General features: G+C 44.1%; 2 protein-coding genes across 6 annotated transcripts in view; one reads left to right on the top strand and one right to left on the bottom strand.

Annotated features, from left to right (window-relative positions):
- ttc3 (tetratricopeptide repeat domain 3) overlaps positions 1 to 13,674 on the top strand; it is a 170,163-nt gene extending 156,489 nt beyond the window's left edge. Inside the window, exon 45 of one of the 2 annotated variants that reach the window (XR_010975885.1) lies at positions 12,164 to 13,674. The gene's annotated coding sequence lies outside the window, so the exon portion shown is untranslated. The remainder of the gene's footprint in view (positions 1 to 12,163) is intronic. The other variant, XM_068041194.1, reaches the window with a different exon arrangement.
- The window catches only part of vps26c (VPS26 endosomal protein sorting factor C), a 191,169-nt gene that overhangs the window by 147,905 nt on the left and 27,189 nt on the right, over positions 1 to 16,075 (bottom strand). The window lies entirely within an intron of this gene.

Genomic DNA, 16,075 nt, shown 5'->3' with positions numbered 1-16,075 from the left:
AAGTGGCGAGAACACAGGCGCGGGAGGGAGCAGCGAAGTGAAACACGATGGCAGGAGGGAGCAGGGTACTGTTGGGGATAGGATGGAGGCAGTGATCGCAGCCACTGTGGGGATTTGGGTTTAAGGCAGCATTTGTTTTTTGTGACAAATTAAGCAGCGCCATCTTTATGATTTGCAGCTGTCTGAGATGTTGCAGACCATGACGTTTCAGTGGATGAGGCTGCATTTGTACTTGCGCCAGTACTGCGCCACCTAGTGGTTGCGTTATCAGCAACCGCAGCCTAATTTTAAATGTTATTAGATTTCAATTTAACTTTTTCTGTGCCAGGAAACAATCTTTCATGTTTCATATCGTTTTATCACTGGTACCATCCCAATGGAGTTCTGCAGGACCCCATCAATTCTGTAACAGAATGCCTCACCATTTTGGCTGAACCATAGATTTATCACCACAACTGTTAGTTTTTTTTTTAAACAGGGCTTTGAATACAAAAATTCAAAAACCCATTTATGCCTGCAATTTTGCTTTTAAAGATCTGTGCACCTTCTAAATCTCTGTTCTTCCACTCCATTGCGATTTCTATCATTCAGGTTATATTTCCAATCTCTCTCCCCACCACAATGCATCAGTGTACATTTGTTTTGATTGAACTGCATTTGCTACACATTTGCCAATTCTCCTAACCTATATCCTCCTGTAATCACCTATGTACTTCCTCACCATTCGCTGTCTCTCGAAATTTGGTGCCAGCAAATATAGTTTCATTATATTCTTCCCTTTAAAACTTTTATGTATATGAATAACAATATATTCCAGCACTGGTTTTTGGGATATGCTAATCTGGGAAATGAGTAGTTACTCCTAATCTATCCACAGCCATTGTGTGTGTGTTTGTTTGTTTGTGTTGGGGGGGGTGGGAGAGGAGGGAGGGAAGGGGGCATCATTTCTGGTTAGGACTTGTTTTTCTTCAAATTCTTGCTGCTTGGATTTTATTAAGTAAACAACCGTTTATAAAAGAATGATAATCTTGAGATATATAATTTCCTGATGGACCTGCAATTAAGATTGGTGATGTTTTGCAGCCTGTTTGAGGAGCCATATTTGCCCAAATCTAACTGGCCCACTCTTAACTTCAGGCAAATTTGAATAGTTAGCCCCACATACCAGACCCGGTAAAGACTCAGTGATTGCAACGGAGTGTAGATATCTGTGAAGAGAATTTTGTTTTTAATTGACATTGTATTTCATACAGTACAGCATTACTGAACATTACATAAACTGACAAATGTAAAAAGAAAATGCCTGACCAACTGCTCAGTTGGTTAACACCATCTGATACAGCTAAGTAATATAGAATAGGAAGGTGTAAAGTTTAATTCTCTGCCTCTGCAAAGTTAGTTGGAGATGTGGTAGGGAAAAGGAAAAAAATTTCCACGCACAATTGCCTTTCTGAAAACCCACATTGGGTGTGGACAGGACTGTGCACTGGCTGTGATGCCCTCCATGTTTGATGAGCACAGCGACAATGCTACCTTAATTCACAAATGAGGAATGGTCCCTTAGATATTGTACCAGAGGGGTCAACAGAGGAGGGAAAACAAGCAAGGGAGCAAAAACAAGGATTCTAAAAGTAAAGCATAAAAAAATAAGGTTGAGTTGGCTTCACTCTCTTGGCATCATAGACGAGTAATGCTAAGTCTAACAGAACTGGACAGACTAGATGCAGGAAGGATGTTCCTGATGGCGGGGGAGTCCAGGACCAGGGATCACAGTCTAAGGATAAGGGGTAAACCATTTAGGACTGAGATGAGGAGAGATTTCTTCACCCAGTGAGTGGTGAGCCTGTGGAATTCTCTACCACAGAAAGCAGTTGAGGCCAAATTATTAAATATATTCAAAAAAGAGTTAGATATAGTTCTTAGGGTTAAAGGGGTAAAGGGGTCAAGGGATACGGGGAGAAAGCGGGAACAGGGTACTGAGTTTGGATGATCAGCCGTGATCGTATTGAATGGCAGAGCAGGCTCGAAGGGCCGAATGGCCTACTCCTGCTCCTATGTTTCTATGGTGGTGAGGGGGAAAGAGAAGAGAAGATCTTTTGCTTGTGCAGATCATGGCATCACTTCCTCTCACACAAACCAGTTACAGAACGAGCCTTGGACCATATTGTACAGATAAGTGCCTCCAGCTGTACTCTGTGCCCATATAACAGATAAATTATTAGTACAATGCAGCCTTTGTTGTCAATACTAAAAGATGCTCAATTACAATGCAGCACACAAAACAATCACATTCCCCATACAAAACCTCCAAAAATATCCTCTGCATCTCAACAAGGGCTAAAACAAAATTATTCTCTTTGATAAATACAATTTGTGTTGAAGCTGTGTGCCCTTGGCTACTTCGAGAGATTAATGATTTTTCCCTAATCCACGCACATTTTATGCCCACCCTCCCCTGTACCCATAGGCATTATCTCTTGTTGGGTTACAATTGCACTGGTGTTAATATCCCTCCAGTATTTGCCCATGTAGCTATTCTTCATGTGTAAAATGAGGAAAAGTTGACAAGATGCTCCACTTGGATATCACACACATGCATAAACAAAATGTTGATCAGATCTTGTTGCCCAGAATGCAGCTTAAGATTGCCTATTTTGAGTCTAATGAGCATGACATAATTTTGGGGCTGGGGGCACGCGACAGAGAATGACTTTTTGTTTTTAAAATGATGCATTGCAAGATAAGCATTTCACAGAAATACGCCAGAACTCGCTGCTTCTGCATTGGAAAAGGCTTGATAGCATGAAAAGGCAGGAAGCAATTAACTGTGAATTTATTGTAGGTGAGAGGGAGGCTGTATAAAACATTAAAATAAGATAAAAGATCAACTTTAGCTGAGGTAACGGACAAGAAAAATCACAATAAGTTACTATATTCAAGGAGTTGTTTATTTTATGCAGTGTTATGTAATCAAGTAGACGAGGAAGATAGCTCATTCAAAGGCTACCACAGGCACAATAGGAAAACCGACGGCCTTCTGTACTGTAGGAATTTTTGATACGTTTAGCCTTTTAACATGGGTCTTTTCTTGGACAGCCTTGGAATATTCTGGAAGTTAACTGCAGTGGAAAATGTTGGAACCAGGGGTGTGACTGCACTGGATGATAGCACAGTAGTAAGGTAACTGGACCAGTAATCCAGTGTCATAGAGTCATAAAGTTATACAGCAGAGAAACAGGCCCTTCGCCCATTGCGTCTACACTGGCCATCAAGCACCTATCTTGAGGGTGGCACAGTGGCGCAGTGGTTAGCACTGCAGCGTCACAGCTCCAGCGACCCGGGTTCAATTCTGGGTACTGCCTGTGTGGAGTTTGCAAGTTCTCCCTGTGTCTGCGTGGGTTTCCTCCGGGTGCTCCGGTTTCCTCCCACATGCCAAAAGACTTGCAGGTTGATAGGTTAATTGGCCATTATAAACCGCCCCTAGTATAGGTAGGTGGTAGGGAAATATAGGGACAGGTGGGGATGTGGTAGGAATATGGGATTAGTGTAGGATTAGTATAAATGGGTGGTTGATGGTCGGCACAGACTCGGTGGGCCGAAGGGCCTGTTTCAGTGCTGTATCTCTAAACTAAACTAAACTACTCTAATCCCATTTTCCAGCACTTGGCCCATAGCCTTGTATGCTATGGCGTTTCAAGGGTTCATCTAAATACTTCTTAAATGTGGAGAGGGTTCCTGCCTCTACCACCCCTTCAGGCAGTGTGTTGCAGATATCAACCACTCTCTGGATGAAATTTTTTTTCCTCAAATCCCCTCTAAACTTCCTGCTCCTTACCTTAAATCTATGCCCCCTGGTTATTGACACCTCCACTAAGGGAAAAAAATTCTTCCCATCTACCATATCCATGCTCCTCATAATTTTGTACACCTCAATCAGGTCCCCCCTCAGCCTTCTCTGTTCTAAGAGAAACAACCCTAGCTTATCCAGTCTCTCTTCATAGTTCAAATGCTCCAGCCCAGGCAACATCCTGGTGAATCTCCTCTGCACCCTTTCTATAGTGTGGTGCCCAGAACTGTACACAGTACTCCAGCTGTGGCTTAACTAGCATTTTATACAGCTCCATCATAACCTCCCTACTCTCATATTCTATCCCTTGGCTAATAAAGGCAAGTATCTCATATGTCTTCCTAACCACCTTATCTACCTGTGCAGCAGCCTTCAGTAATCTATGGACAAGTGCACCAAGGTCCCTCTGTATATCCTAGGGTCCTACCCTATTCCCTTGCCTGGTTAGTCCTCCCAAAATGCAAAAAAAATGGCCCAGACTAATGCTCCGGAGGCACAAGTTCAAAACCCACCACAGCAGCTGGTGGAATTTAAATTTAATTAATAAATCTAGAATGCAAAACCAGTCGCAGTAATGGTGGCCATGAAACTACTGGATTGTCATAAAAACCTGTCTGGTCTCTAATGTCCTCTGGAGAAGGAAATCTGCCGCCCTTACCTGGTCTGGCCCACATGTGTCTCCAGACCCACAGAAATGTAGCTGATTCTTAACAAGCCTCTGAAATGGCCTAGCAAACCGCTCAGTTGTGTCAAACAGCTTCAGAAAAGTTGAATAATTAAAAAAACAGACCACCCAGGATCGACCTAGGTACCAGAAACAACAAAGGTATACCTCCTGCCCAGTCGATCCTAATATCTGGGGACTTGTGCCAAAGTTGGGAGAGCTGTCCAACATACTAGTCAAGCAACAGCCTGACATAGTCATACTCACGGAATCATACCTTACAGACTCCTCCATCACCATCCCAGAATATGCCCCATCCCACCAGCAGGACAAATCCACCAGAGGTGGCAACACCGTGATATGCAGTTGAGAGGGAGTGACTATGGGAGTCATCAACATTGGCTCATGACATCATATGGCATCAGGTCAAACATGGTCAAGGAATCCTCCCGATTATCACCTACTGCCTTAACTCAGCTGATGAATCAGTACTCCATGTTAAACACCACTTGGAAGAAGCACTAAGGATAACAAAATCAAAGAATGTACTCTGGGTGGGGGACTTCAACGTCCATCACCAAGAGCGGCTCGACAGCATCATTGCTAACCGAGCTGGCTGAATCCTGATGGACATATCTGTCAGACTGAGCCTAGAGCAGGTGGTGAGAGAAGCAACAAGAGGAAAAAACCTACCTGACCTCGCCTTCACCAATCTAGCTGCCACAAATGCATCTGTCCATGACAGTATTGACAGAAGTGACCACTGTACAGTCCTTGTGAAGATGAAGGCCTGACTTCACACTGAGGATTCTATGTTATGTTGTGTGGCATTACCACCATGCTAAATGGTATAAATTCAGATCAGATCGAGCAGCCCAAAACTGGGCATTCATGAGGCACTGTGGATCATCAGAATTGTATTCAACCATAATCTGTAACCTCATGGCTCTGTATATCCCTCACTTTACCATTACCATCATGCCAGGGGATCAATCCTGATTCAGTGAGGAGTGCAGGAGAGTATGCCAGGAGCAGCACTGGGCATACTTAAAAATGAGGTGCTAACCTGGTGACGCTACAAAACAGGACTACATGCGTGCTAAACAGCAGAAGTAGCACACACAGGACATAACGAAGCAATCCCACAACCAACGTATCAGATCAAAATTCTGCAGTCCTGCCACATCCAGTTGTGAATGGTGGTCAACAATTGAGCAACTAACCAGAGGAAGAGGAGGCTCCACAAATAACCCCATCCTCAATAATGAGGTAGCCCAGCACATCAGTGCAAAAGAAAAGGCTGAAGCATTTGCAACCATATTCAGCCAGAAGTGCCAAGTGGATGATCCATCTCAGCCTCATCCTAAGGTCCCCAGCGTCACAGATGCCAGTCTTCAGATAATACGATTCACTCCACTTGATATCAAGAAATGACTGAAGGCTATGGGCCCTGACAAAATCCCAACTGTAGTACTCAAAACTTGTGCTCCAGAACTAGTTGCGCCCCTCCTAACCAAGCTGTTCCAGTACAGCTACAACACTGGCATCTACCGAACAAAGTGGAAAATTGCTCAGGTATGTCCCGTCGCTGAAAAGTAGGACAAATCCATGTAGATTACTTAAAACATGCTACCCTAGACCCTACTTGTTACCTCCTCAAAAAATTCATTTAAGTTAGCTCCCTTAACAAATACATGCTGATTATCCTTGATTAATCTGTGCATTTCTAAATGATGATTTCTACTCTTTCCTCAGAATTTTTCCCAATAATTTGCCCACCACCAAGGCCAGGCTGATGGTCTGGGAATCAACATCGACTCCAGACCCCATGAAGTCTCATGGCATCAGGTCAAACATGGGCAAGGAAACCTCCTGATTACCACCAACTGCCCGCTCTCAGCTGATGAATCAGTACCCCTCCCTGTTGAACACCACTTGGAGGAAGCACTGAGGGTGGCAAGGGCACAGAATGTACTCTGGGTGGGGGACTTCAATGTCCATCACTAAGAATGGCTCAGTAGCACCGCTACTGACCGAGCTGGCCGAGACCTAAAGTACATAGCTGCTAGAATGGGTCTGCATCAGATGGCGAGGGAACCAAGAGGGAAAAATATACTTGACCTCCTCACTAATCTGCCTGGTACAAATGCATCTGTCCATGACAGTATTGGTAGGAGTGGCCACCACACAGTCCTTGTGGAGACAAAGTCTCATCTTCGCACTGAGGATACTGTCATGCAGGCCCTCACGTGCCAAGAATGAGGCACATTAATTTCGCCACATGGACATTAAATTTCAAATTGTTGCTGGGAAGGAGAAAAGGTCTGCTACAAGGGGTTGCCAGGCCCCTGGCTAGAAAGACATTTTTGCATATTAACAGACAATGTTAGACAAATAACCATTCCCTAACACACACAATAAACAAAGTCAGAAGTGGTTAAACCAATCGGTCATGTGACTACACTGCTGGACACCTTGGAGTTTTGAATTGTACAGACAGAGTTTGAACCAAGAGTTTGGGCAGAAAGAAGTTTGCTCCTGGATTGAAAAAATCTCTCGTGGCTGGCTCGCCACAGTCTCTCCTATCTGCTCCCATCTCTTTCTAACGGAACTACAAAAACCCACTGGAGACACACGAACCCCAAGAGAGAAAGTTCTCCTACAGTGAGCAACGTTTAAGAAGAATACTGGGTACCCAACGAAAAGCAAGAACTACCTACAAACAAGGACTATAGAGTGAGCTCGAAGAACCGTAATGACAACTCTTCAGATAATGCCTCAGAACCTTTCCACTTTACTCTTTCTTCTGCACTTTCCTGTCTCTATTTGCATGTGCGTATCGCGTATCCATGATAGCTTGGGGCGCGGTGTGTTTCCATAGGCGTTAAACGAATGAGAGTTTTAAGTTCACTAAAATTTCAAACTTTCTTCTTTAAACCCAAGAAAGGCTGTTTGTGCTAATTTCTTTGCCTTATAATTGGAAAGCAGTGGACAAGGATTCACCAAGGGGAGCTAACAGTGTGTGTAAAAAATAAAACCCTGTTACAGTAAGACCAGATGAAGGCTAAAAGGGAATCCTAGACCGCTTTCTCACCTGGTGGTAACAAAACCCTCCATCGTGTCGTGTGACACTACCACCGTGCTAAATGGGATAGATTTCAAACTGATCTAGCAATTCAAAACTAGGCATCCATGAGGTGCTGTGGTCCATCAGCAGCAGCAGAATTGTACTCAACCACAATCTGTAACCTCAGGGCCCAGCATATCCCCCACTCTACTATTACCAACAAGCCTCGAGACTGACCCTAGTTCAATCAAGAGTGCAGGAGAGCATGCCAGGAGCAGCATCAGGCAACCTCAAAATATGAGGTGTCAACCTGGTGAAGCTGCAACACAGAACTATTTGCGTGCCAAACTGCGTAAGCAGCATGCGATACAGAGCTAAGCGATCCCATAACCAACAGATCAGATCTAAGCTCTGCAGTCTTGCCACATCCAGTCGTGAATTTCTTCTTTGGCCTCCTTGTCTCGAGAGACAATGGGTAAGCGCCGAGAGGTGGTCAGTGGTTTGTGAAGCAGCACCTGGAATGGCTATAAAGACCAATTCTAGAGTGACAGACTCTTCCACAGGCGCTGCAGATAAAATTGGTTGTCGGGGCTGTCACACAGTTGGCCCTCTCCATGCGCTTGTCTTTTTTCCCACCAACTAAGTCTTGTCGAATCGCCACTCTTTAGCCCCGCCTTTATGGCTGCCCGCCAGCTCTGGCGATCACTAGCAACTGACTCCCACGACTTGTGATCAATGTCACAGGACTTCATGTCGTATATGCAGACGTCTTTAAGGCGGAGACATGGACGGCCGGTGGGTCTGATACCAGTGACGATCTCTCTGTACAATGCAACCTTGGACATCCTGCCATCTTCCATGCGGCTCACATGGCCAAGCCATCTCAAGCGCCGCTGGCTCAGTAGGGTGTATATGCTGGGGATGTCGGCCACCACGAGGACTTCTGCGTTGGAGATACGGTCCTGCCACCTGATGCCAAGGACTCTCCGGAGACAGCGAAGATGGAATGTGTTGCGACGTCACTCTTGGCTGACGTACGTTGTCCAGGCCTCGCTGCCGTAGAGCAAGGTATTGAGGACACAGGCTTGATACACTCGGACTTTTGTGTTCCGTGTCAGGGCGCCATTTTCCCACACCCTCTTGGCCAGTCTGAACATAGCAGCGGACACCTTTCCCATGCGCTTGCTGATTTCTGCATTGAGAGACAGGTTACTGGTGATAGTTGAGCCTAGGTAGGTGAACTCTTGAACCACTTCCAGAGCGTGGTCGCCGATATTTATGGATGGGGCATTTCTGATGTCCTGTCCCATGATGTTCATTTTCTTGAGGCTGAGGGTTAGGCCAAATTCGTTGCAGGCAGTCGCAATCCTGTCGATGAGTCTCTGCAGACACTCTATGTGGGATGTTACTGCAGCATCAACAAAGAGGAGTTCCCTGATTAGGACCTTGGTACTTTGGTCTTTGCTCTTAGACGGGCAAGGTTGAACAACCTGCCACCTGATCTTGTGTGGATGATCCATCTCTACCTCGTCCTGAAGTCTTGAAGTCCCCAGCATTGCAGATGCCAGTCTTCAGCTACTTCAATTCACTCCACGTGATATCAAGAAACGACTGAAGGCACTGGATACTGCAAAGGCTCTGAGACCTCACAACATTCCGCAATGGTACTGAAGACTTGTGCTCCAGAACTTGCCATGCCCCTAGCCAAGCTGTTCCAGTACAGCTACAACACTGGCATCCACCCGGCAACATGGAAAATTGCCCAGGTATGTCCTGTACACAAAAAGCAGGACAAGTCCAACTCGGCCAACTATCGCCCCATCAGTCTACTCTCAATCATCAGTAAAGCGATGGAAAGTGCTGTCGACAGAGCTATCAAGCAGCACTTGCTCAGCAATAACCAGCTCACTGATGCTCTGTTTGGGTTCCACCAGGGCCACTCAGCTCCTGATCTCATTATAGCTTTGGTTCAAACATAGACAAAAGAGCTGAATCAAGAGATGAGGTGAGAGTGACTGCCCTTGACATCAAGGCAGCATTTGACCGAGTACGGCAACAAGGAGCCCTGGCAAAACTGGAGTCAATGGGCATCGGGGGAAAACTCTCTGCTGGTTGGTGTCGTACCTAGTGCAAAGGAAGATGTTTGTGGTTGTTGGAGGTCAATCAGCTCATCTCCAGGACATCACTGTAGGAGTTCCTCAGGGTAGTGTCCTAGGCCCAACCATCTTCAACTGCTTCATTAATGACCTTGCTTCAATCATAATGGCAGAAGCGGGGATGCTTGCTGATGACTATACAATGTTCAGCACCATTTGTGACTCCTCAGATACTAAAGCAATCTGTGTAGAAATGCAGCAAGGCCTGGACAATATCAGGCTTGGGCTGATAAGTGGCAAGTAACATTCATGCCACACAAGTGCCGGACAATGACCATCTTCAACAAGAAGAATCTAACCATCTCCCTTGACATTCAATGACATTACCATTGCTGAATCCCCCACCATCAACATTCTGGGGGTTACCATTGACCAGAAACTGAACTGGAGTAGCCATATAAATACTGTGACTGCAAGAGCAGGTCAGAGGCTAGGAATCCTGAGGCGAGTAACTCATCTCCTGACTCCCCAAAGCCTGTCCACCATCTACAAGACACAAGTCAGGAGTGTGATGGAATACTCTCCATTTGCCTGGATGGGTGCAGCTCCAACAACACTCAAGAAGCTCAACACCATCCAGGACAAAGCAGCCCGCTTGATTGACACTCCATCCACAAACATTCACTCCTTCCACCACCGACGCACAGTGGCAGTACCATCTAAAGGATGCGCTGCAGCAATGCACCAAGGCTCCTTAGACAGCACCTTCCAAACCCACGACCTCTACCACCAAGAAGGACAAGGGCAGCAGATGCATGGGAACGCCACCACCTCTAAGCTCCCTTCCAAGCCCTACACAATCCTGACTTGGAACTATATCACCGTTGCTTCGCTGTCGCTGGTTCAAAATGCTGAAACGCCCATCCTAACAGTATTGTGGGTGTACTACTCCACATGGACTGCAGCGGTTCAAGAAGGCAGCTCACCAACACCTTCTCAAGGGCAATTAGGTATGGGCAATAAATACTGGCCTAGCCAACGACACCCACATCCCATGAACGAATTTTTAAAAAACTTGAGCTAACCCTTCATTCCTTTTCAAAAGTACAATGTTAGCAGCCCTCCAGTACCACACCTACAGCCAGTGGGTTTGGAAAACGATGGTAAGAGCCTATGCTATTTCCTCCCTAGCTTCTCTTAGCAACCTGAGATTTACTTCATCTGGACCTGGCTAGATGCTAAACCCCTTAATATTTCCTCTCTCAATGTTTATTTATCGAATATTTCACATTGAACAACTACACTGTCTACACTGCCCCCTCTTGTGTGAAAAGACACAAAGTATTCATTAATATAAGAACCAACTTCACACAAAACTTACCTTTTTGGTCTCTAATCAGCCCTACTCTCTCCTTAGTTATCCTCTTTCTCTTTATATGCTCATAAAATGTGTTTGGGTTTTCCTCAATTTTATTTGCCAATATTTTTTTCATGCCCTCTCTCCGCTTTCCTAATTTCCTTTCATGTTTACCTCTGCACTTTCTATACTCTTCTAGGCTTTCTGCAGTACTGAGCACTTGGTATTTGATGTTTCCCTATTTTGCCTCATTTTACTCTCTCTGCTCTTTGACCTTCCAGGGTGAGTCTAGATTTGGGGATTCCACCCTTTTTCTTTGTGGGAACCTTTTTTTTTTAATACCCTTAGTTATAGGCCATCACATCTTACACATGAACTTCACCCTTAATTTACATTAACATAGTTTAGCTCAGTATTCCAGAGGCTTGTTGTCTCTATGGTACCAGCGAGTCAGAGATCCATCACTGTCACTCATCTACACGATGGGATTAAGACATAGCTTAAACTGCCTGTCTAATTACAACTAGGGGAAAGGTTAACGAGGCATCTGTGACAATCCAACACTTCAAATAATCACATATATAATATACATATTGATATATACATACTACAGTTATGCCATAATATATGGTTTTATGGTATCAATGTTATTCTTCAGTCATCTTCCGGACAGCATGCACAGTGTCTAAGATTCTGAAACATCATCTTGGAATTTTTTTCTCCTTTCTATGAAGATTTCCCTTGAGTTGAACACTGTTCTCATCATCACTTTATTTCACAGAAGTGTAAGGGCATTATCTCCAGTGCCCTGGTGAATATTTATTCCTCAATCACCACCACAGACACAGATTACCTGGTCATGATAACATTACCATTTGTAGCAGCTTGCTGTGCACAAATTGGCTGCCATATTTCCTGCATTTCAAAAGTGATTACACTTCAAAAATACTTCATTGACTGTGAAGCACTTTGGGAAGCACCGAGCTCATGAAGGGTGCTATATAAATGCAAATCTGTTTTCTAAGCTGAAACTATTTCAAATTGACCCCCATCAGAAACTGTAGGTGTATGAATGAATACCCTAGCTGGTAAATAGTAACTTTCGCCGTTTCTTTCCTCACCCTCTATACAGCACGTGAGCATATTAAAGTCGTACATCCTAAGAAGGGAGCCAACTCCTTTGTAAGGCATGACCCCATGTAGGAGCCATGACACCATGTAGGAGCCAAAACACCATGTGTCAGGATTGATATGCCAAAGGTATGGTCATGTACAGCAGTTAATAAATTTGTCCATATTGCTCAATGTGGCATACACTATCAAATGGACCCTGATTGAGAGATGTCCAAGGATCAGTCATGGAATCTCCTGCCAGATGATAAGTATGGGATGCACCCATTTGGCAATCCAATACTCAGTCACTAGTTTGTCTCGAGTCTTTGCAACATGAGAAGCATGTTACTCGACTACCTGAATTGCTTATGAAAGAGACGGCAAAACTTGGGGTTCTTTGAGCATTTACATCCTGGAAACGATGTTTCACATCTGACATATAGCAATGGATATATGGGGGGGGGTTACCTTAGGATGAGTCCTAATGACTGCTGCATTAGAATGCCTAAACAAATACAACAGATATACAATAGAGACCTGCAGTTCACTAACCCTGCAGGCTAGCACTGTTGTTTTACATGAAGTAAATTTAAACTGAGCTGGTTTGAAAAGGTTTGAGTAATGGTCATATTAGCCAGTTACCTAAATTAAGGTCACAGTTGGCATCCAGTGAGGGCCCAACTTCAACTACTTAGATAATACAGGACACAAGTGATTTCCTAATAATGCAAACTGGTCAAGGACAATGAAAACATGAAAGTAAAGATTTCATATAACACCTGATTCTGTCAGTCAGAAATGCCTCAAAGTGCTTCACACGTAATTCATTATTTCGAAACACTGAGGTTTGAATGCAAATACAGCAGCCATTTTGCACCCATGAGCAACAATGAACGACCACATGACTCATACAGTACAGCAGTTGGGCAAGAACCAGGAGGATCCTTGCTCCTCAAATGTTACCATGGGATCCTTAACTTCCAGCTGAACCATTGCAACATGCATATGGAATCTTGGTCAGAATATAAAAAGCAGCAGAGTATGACTAAAAGGTTAATCAGGAGAAGGAAATTAGAGTATGAGAGGAAGCTGGCTAGAAATGTAATAACAAATAGCAAGAGTTTCTACAGGCATTTAAAAATGAAAGTCTGTGCTCTACGGGCTGTTCCCAGGGACGCACACCGAGACAAACATCAACTGCTGCTGGAGGACTATCAATTCGGTGAAAGACGCCCTTTGGTCTGCCCGAAACTTGCTGGTCTTCCAGCGCAAAGAGTTGTCCACCACCGAATGTTGCAGACTGGCACATTCCAAGGTCCAGGACTACGTGCCGAGGGACGCACTAAAGCTTGGGGCAGCCGCAGCAAAGGCTCAATGGGGAAAGACCACAGTGTAAGGTTCCCCCACCAAGCTGGACTGAGGGGCTGGATCAATGGGAAACCCATCGAACTGTATCGTTAATATTCTCAATTGCTGTAAATGTAAAACTGTAATTGACATGACAATTGTGAAACGGAAGGGTTGGGAAGAAACTCATGACAGTATTGAAGGAAACTGATCTCCCTTGCAATGTTTGTATTTTTTGGTGCTGTTTGGAAACTGTTTCGCAATGTAATTTTTACAGATTTTTATGAATAAAGTATATTTTGGAAATAAAAAAAAATTTAAAAATGAAAAGAATAAGTAAAGTGAGTGTTGGTCCTCTAGAGAGTGAGAATGGGAGTTAATAGCAGATAAGGAAATGGCAGATGAAATGAACAAATATTTTGCTTCTGTCTTCACTATAGAGGATATAAAAAACGTTTCAGTAATAGCTGTAAACCAGGAGGTGGAAGGAAGAGAGGAACTTGGTGAAGTTACAATCACCAGGGAAACAGTGCTGAGCAAACTGATGGAGCTGCGGACTGACGTCCCCGGGTCCTGAAAGGCTTCATCCTAGGGTCTTAAAAGAGGTGGCTAATGAGGTAGTAGATGCCACGGATATTAATTTTTCAAAATTCGCTAGATTCTGGAAAGGTTCCATCAGATTGGAAAACAGCAAATATAACCCCTCTATTCAAGGGGGAGGGGGGGGGGGGGTGGAAGAAAGAGACAGAAAACAGGTAACTATAGGCCAGTTAGCTTGACGTCTGTAGTGGGGAAGGTGCTAGAATCGATCATTAAGGAGGCTACAGCCAGGCACTTAGAAAAACTAGTCAGCATGGTTTTGTGAAAGGGAAATAATGTTTAACCAATTTATTGGAGTTCTTTGAAGGAATAGCATGGCTATGAATAAAGAGCCTGTTGACATACTGTACTTGGATTTCCAGAAGGCGTTTGACAAGGTGCCACATAAAAGGTTATTGCGCAAAGTAGGAGCTCATGGTGTAGGGGGTAACCTATTAGCAGGGGAGAAGATTGACCGGCAGAAAACAGAGAATGCATAAATAAGTCCTTTTCTGACTGGCAGGTTGTGATGAGTGGAGTCCTGCAGGGGTCTGTGCTGGGGCCTCAACTTTTTACAATTTAAATCAATGACTTAGATGAGGGGAGCGATGGCTTGGTAGCTAAATATGCAGATGACACAAAGATAGGTAGGAAAGTATGTTGTGATGAGGACATAAGGAGGTTGCAGACCAATATAGATAGGTTGAGTGAGTGGACAAAGATCTGGCAAGTAGAATATAATGTGGGGAAATGTGAAGTTGGTCACTTTGGCAGGAAGAATAAAAAAAGAGTATTACTTAAATGGATAACGACTGCAGAATTCCAAGGTGCAGAGGGATCAAGGTGTTCTAGTGCATGAGTCACAAAAGGTTAGTATGTAGGTACAGCAAGTAATAAGGCTAATAGAATGCTATCTTTTATTATGAGAGGAACTGAAACAAGTAGTAAGGATGTGATGCTTCAGTTGTACAAGGCGTTGGTGAGATCATATCTCTAATACTGTGCGCAGTTTTGGTCTCCTTATTTAAGGAAGGATGTAAATGCGTTGGAGGCGGTTCAGAGGTCATTTACTAGATTGATACCTGGAATGAACGGGGGAAAAGGTTGGACAGACTGGGCTTATTTTCACTTGTGTTTAGAAGAGCAAGGGGAGACTTAATTCAAAGTTTATAAGACCCTGAACAGTCTTGATAAGGTGGATGTGGAAAAGATGTTTCCTCTTATGGGCGAGTCCAGAACGAGGGATTTTAAAATTAGGGGTCACCCTTTTAGGACAGAGATGAGGAAAACATTTTCTGAGGGTTGTGCGACTTTGGAACTCTGCCTCAGAAGGTGGTGGAGGCGAGGTCATTGAATATTTTTAAGGCAGAGATATTTAGATTCTTGTTAGACAAGGGAATCAAAAGGTTATCAGGGTAGATGGGAGTGCGGAATTCGAGACACAAACAGATCAGCCATGATCTTATTTAAAGGCAGAGCAGGCTCAATGGCCTACTTCTGCTCCTAATTTGTATGTTCGTATGTATATCCTTTTTAACATCACATATAAAGAATTAGCAGTCATTTCCCTCTCCTATCCCCAAATACTGCACTAAGGAGTTCACTTAGATTATGTGCTCAGGCCCTGGAATGGAATTTAATTCCATGTCCTTCTGACTCAGAAGCAAGGGGCAAATCAAGTCAAGCTGATACTAGAACCTGAACCACAATATGACTGTAAATAGCACTAGGCCTTATAACATCAAATGAATGCTGGGAACACTATGGAATATAATGGGTGACAAGAGGTGCAACCAACTGAGTACCATTGAACAAATCTGGTTCCACTTTGTGCTACAGGCTCTACTGAACCAAGTGCTGCAGAATCTAATCAAGTTATTTACCACCATGACTGCAAGTTCTAAAGGTTACTGCTGTACACAAAGACAGCTGGAATATTTCCAGGTTTGAACTCAATATTTGACCATCTAACCATGAAGAAATTACTTCTGCAAGGCATTGGCAT

Source organism: Heterodontus francisci, chromosome 10 (assembly GCF_036365525.1).
Source record: "Heterodontus francisci isolate sHetFra1 chromosome 10, sHetFra1.hap1, whole genome shotgun sequence".
In the NCBI taxonomy this organism is placed as follows: domain Eukaryota; kingdom Metazoa; phylum Chordata; class Chondrichthyes; order Heterodontiformes; family Heterodontidae; genus Heterodontus; species Heterodontus francisci.
This window is presented reverse-complemented; position numbering and strand designations above follow the sequence as displayed.